This window comes from Haliotis rubra, unplaced genomic scaffold (genome assembly GCF_003918875.1).
Source record: "Haliotis rubra isolate DU_JTF1 unplaced genomic scaffold, ASM391887v1 Scf540, whole genome shotgun sequence".
Classification (NCBI taxonomy): domain Eukaryota; kingdom Metazoa; phylum Mollusca; class Gastropoda; order Lepetellida; family Haliotidae; genus Haliotis; species Haliotis rubra.
The window spans coordinates 738,613-743,321 of NW_025767236.1; positions in this window are offsets into that span (position 1 = coordinate 738,613).

Genomic DNA, 4,709 nt, shown 5'->3' on the forward strand with positions numbered 1-4,709 from the left:
AAACCTTGTCGCCCTAGCAACACCGACCGGAAGTACACAAATGGCGCGGGCACCTGCCGTCAAGATAATAGTTTTATTAACTAGAAAAATTGGGTACAATAAACTCGGCCTCCACTTGATAACAAAGCAAACTTTCGGAGTGGGAGATCGATTTACAGCAAATAAAATAGGTTCTGCTCTCTGGGGCTGAACTAATGTTCATTGTAATTTACCTCTGCATGGGTCTCGAGACGTTTAGCGCCCTGTGTCGCAGTTCGCCTGTGAGAAGGCAACCAGAGACTGTAGGGCAGTGCATTCGATAGATATACGTTATCATCTTAATAGATCGGATTAACAATATATAGTCGTACCTTGTAACATGCGATTATTCTACATACGCTAATCAATGACAACAAAAGGACTTATGAGGGAACGTACGAAATTCCTTTTTGACTTGAAAACAGGCAAACGTATTTCTTCGTGCTTATTAAGCGTAGCCTATGTATATTGTTTGTTAAAGAGAATAAATGTAAACATTCTCCTAATAAATTAAATACCATGGGATAAAATGTTTTATTCATAGTGTCGTGTTAACTTCATGTAGGTAATATATTAAGCAATATATCCGACGGGAGTATTGAGAGTTGAAAATGTTATGATTTATTTGTTATTAGTATTTTTACTGAGAGACAATGTTTTTGTTGCCATCTTCAAGGAACCCGTGAAGATCCGGGTTAGAATTGGTCTTCAGTAACCCATGCTGAGGCGACTGACGGGATCGGGTGGTCAGGCTCGCTGATTTGGTTGACGCACGTCATTGTATCTATATTGCGTAGATCGATGCTTATGCTGTTGATCACTGGATTGCCTGGTCCAGACTGGATTATTTACAGACCATATAGCTGGAATATTGCTGAATGCGGCGTTAAACAACAATCAATCAATCATTCATCTTCAATTAAGGTGTATCCCTTGAAAGTATATGTTTCTAACAGAAACAAGTAACTCCATTTAAACTGGAGAAGGAGCCCCAGTGAGATGGAAGATCATGAACCTGAGCTTATCTGGACTTGTTTCATAAAGTGTTCTGCAATACAGACAGGGCTAGGCGGAATGGAAGTAATAGAGTGTGAGACAGGCTAGTCAGCTTCCTGCCTGGATGTGTGGAGGTTGTTATTGGTGTGAGACAGGCTAGTCAGCTTCCTGCCTGGATGTGTGGAGGTTGTTATTGATGTGAGACAGGCTAGTCAGCTTCCTGCCTGGATGTGTGGAGGTTGTTATTGGTGTGAGACAGGCTAGTCAGCTTCCTGCCTGGATGTGTGGAGGTTGTTATTGGTGTGAGACAGGCTAGTCAGCTTCCTGCCTGGATGTGTGGAGGTTGTTATTGATGTGAGACAGGCTAGTCAGCTTCCTGCCTGGATGTGTGGAGGTTGTTATTGGTGTGTGAGACAGGCTAGTCAGCTTCCTGCCTGGATGTGTGGAGGTTGTTTTGGTGTGAGACAGGCTAGTCAGCTTCCTGCCTGGATGTGTGGAGGTTGTTATTGGTGTGAGACAGGCTAGTCAGCTTCCTGCCTGGATGTGTGGAGGTTGTTTTGGTGTGAGACAGGCTAGTCAGCTTCCTGCCTGGATGTGTGGAGGTTGTTATTGATGTGAGACAGGCTAGTCAGCTTCCTGCCTGGATGTGTGGAGGTTGTTATTGGTGTGAGACAGGCTGGTCAGCTTCCCTGCCTGGATGTGTGGAGGTTGTTATTGGTGTGAGACAGGCTAGTCAGCTTCCTGCCTGGATGTGTGGAGGTTGTTATTGATGTGAGACAGGCTAGTCAGCTTCCTGCCTGGATGTGTGGAGGTTGTTATTGGTGTGAGACAGGCTAGTCAGCTTCCTGCCTGGATGTGTGGAGGTTGTTATTGGTGTGAGACAGGCTAGTCAGCTTCCTGCCTGGATGTGTGGAGGTTGTTTTGGTGTGAGACAGGTTAGTCAGCTTCCTGCCTGGATGTGTGGAGGTTGTTATTGGTGTGAGACAGGCTAGTCAGCTTCCTGCCCGGATGTGTGGAGGTTGTTTTGGTGTGAGACAGGCTAGTCAGCTTCCTGCCTGGATGTGTGGAGGTTGTTATTGATGTGAGACAGGCTAGTCAGCTTCCTGCCTGGATGTGTGGAGGTTGTTATTGGTGTGAGACAGGCTAGTCAGCTTCCTGCCTGGATGTGTGGAGGTTGTTTTGGTGTGAGACAGGCTAGTCAGCTTCCTGCCTGGATGTGTGGAGGTTGTTATTGGTGTGAGACAGGCTAGTCAGCTTCCTGCCTGGATGTGTGGAGAGGTTGTTATTGGTGTGAGACAGGCTAGTCAGCTTCCTGCCTGGATGTGTGGAGGTTGTTATTGGTGTGAGACAGGCTAGTCAGCTTCCTGCCAGGATGTGTGGAGGTTGTTATTGATGTGAGACAGGCTAGTCAGCTTCCTGCCTGGATGTGTGGAGGTTGTTGTTGGTGGTGTGAGACAGGGTAGTCAGCTTCCTGCCTGGATGTGTGGAGGTTGTTATTGATGTGAGACAGGCTAGTCAGCTTCCTGCCTGGATGTGTGGAGGTTGTTATTGATGTGAGACAGGCTAGTCAGCTTCCTGCCTGGATGTGTGGAGGTTGTTATTGATGTGAGACAGACTAGTCAGCTTCCTGCCTGGATGTGTGAAGCTTGTTATTGATGTGAGACAGGCTAGTCAGCTTCCTGCCTGGATGTGTGGAGGTTGTTATTGGTGTGAGACAGGCTAGTCAGCTTCCTGCCTGGATGTGTGGAGGTTGTTATTGATGTGAGACAGGCTAGTCAGCTTCCTGCCTGGATGTGTGGAGGTTGTTATTGGTGTGAGACAGGCTAGTCAGCTTCCTGCCTGGATGTGTGGAGGTTGTTATTGGTGTGAGACAGGCTAGTCAGCTTCCTGCCTGGATGTGTGGGAGGTTGTTATTGATGTGAGACAGGCTAGTCAGCTTCCTGCCTGGATGTGTGGAGGTTGTTATTGGTGTGAGACAGGCTAGTCAGCTTCCTGCCTGGATGTGTGGAGGTTGTTATTGATGTGAGACAGGCTAGTCAGCTTCCTGCCTGGATGTGTGGAGGTTGTTATTGGTGTGAGACAGGCTAGTCAGCTTCCTGCCTGGATGTGTGAAGGTTGTTATTGGTGTGAGACAGGCTAGTCAGCTTCCTGCCTGGATGTGTGGCCAAGAGGTTGTTATTGATGTGAGACAGGGTAGTCAGCTTCCTGCCTGGATGTGAAGCTTGTTATTGATGTGAGACAGGCTAGTCAGCTTCCTGCCTGGATGTGTGGAGGTTGTTATTGATGTGAGACAGGGTAGTCAGCTTCCTGCCTGGATGTGTGAAGCTTGTTATTGATGTGAGACAGGCTAGTCAGCTTCCTGCCTGGATGTGTGAAGGTTGTTATTGATGTGAGACAGGCTAGTCAGCTTCCTGCCTGGATGTGTGAAGGTTGTTATTGGTGTGAGACAGGCTAGTCAGCTTCCTGCCTGGATGTGTGGAGGTTGTTATTGGTGTGAGACAGGCTAGTCAGCTTCCTGCCTGGATGTGTGAAGGTTGTTATTGGTGTGAGACAGGCTAGTCAGCTTCCTGCCTGGATGTGTGAAGGTTGTTATTGATGTGAGACAGGCTAGTCAGCTTCCTGCCTGGATGTGTGAAGGTTGTTATTGATGTGAGACAGGCTAGTCAGCTTCCTGCCTGGATGTGTGAAGGTTGTTATTGGTGTGAGACAGGCTAGTCAGCTTCCTGCCTGGATGTGTGAAGGTTGTTATTGGTGTGAGACAGGCTAGTCAGCTTCCTGCCTGGATGTGTGAAGGTTGTTATTGGTGTGAGACAGGCTAGTCAGCTTCCTGCCTGGATGTGTGGAGGTTGTTATTGATGTGAGACAGGCTAGTCAGCTTCCTGCCTGGATGTGTGGAGGTTGTTATTGGTGTGAGACAGGCTAGTCAGCTTCCTGCCTGGATGTGTGGAGGTTGTTATTGGTGTGAGACAGGCTAGTCAGCTTCCTGCCTGTGATGTGTGAAGGTTGTTATTGATGTGAGACAGGCTAGTCAGCTTCCTGCCTGGATGTGTGAAGGTTGTTATTGGTGTGAGACAGGCTAGTCAGCTTCCTGCCCTGGATGTGTGGAGGTTGTTATTGATGTGAGACAGGCTAGTCAGCTTCCTGCCTGGATGTGTGGAGGTTGTTATTGGTGTGAGACAGGCTAGTCAGCTTCCTGCCTGGATGTGTGGAGGTTGTTATTGATGTGAGACAGGCTAGTCAGCTTCCTGCCTGGATGTGTGGAGGTTGTTATTGGTGTGAGACAGGCTAGTCAGCTTCCTGCCTGGATGTGTGGAGGTTGTTATTGGTGTGAGACAGGCTAGTCAGCTTCCTGCCTGGATGTGTGGAGGTTGTTATTGGTGTGAGACAGGCTAGTCAGCTTCCTGCCTGGATGTGTGGAGGTTGTTATTGGTGTGAGACAGGCTAGTCAGCTTCCTGCCTGGATGTGTGAAGGTTGTTGTTATTGGTGTGAGACAGGCTAGTCAGCTTCCTGCCTGGATGTGTGGAGGTTGTTATTGGTGTGAGACAGGCTAGTCAGCTTCCTGCCTGGATGTGTGGAGGTTGTTATTGATGTGAGACAGGCTAGTCAGCTTCCTGCCTGGATGTGTGAAGGTTGTTATTGGTGTGAGACAGGCTAGTCAGCTTCCTGCCTGGATGTGTGGAGGTTGTTATTGGTG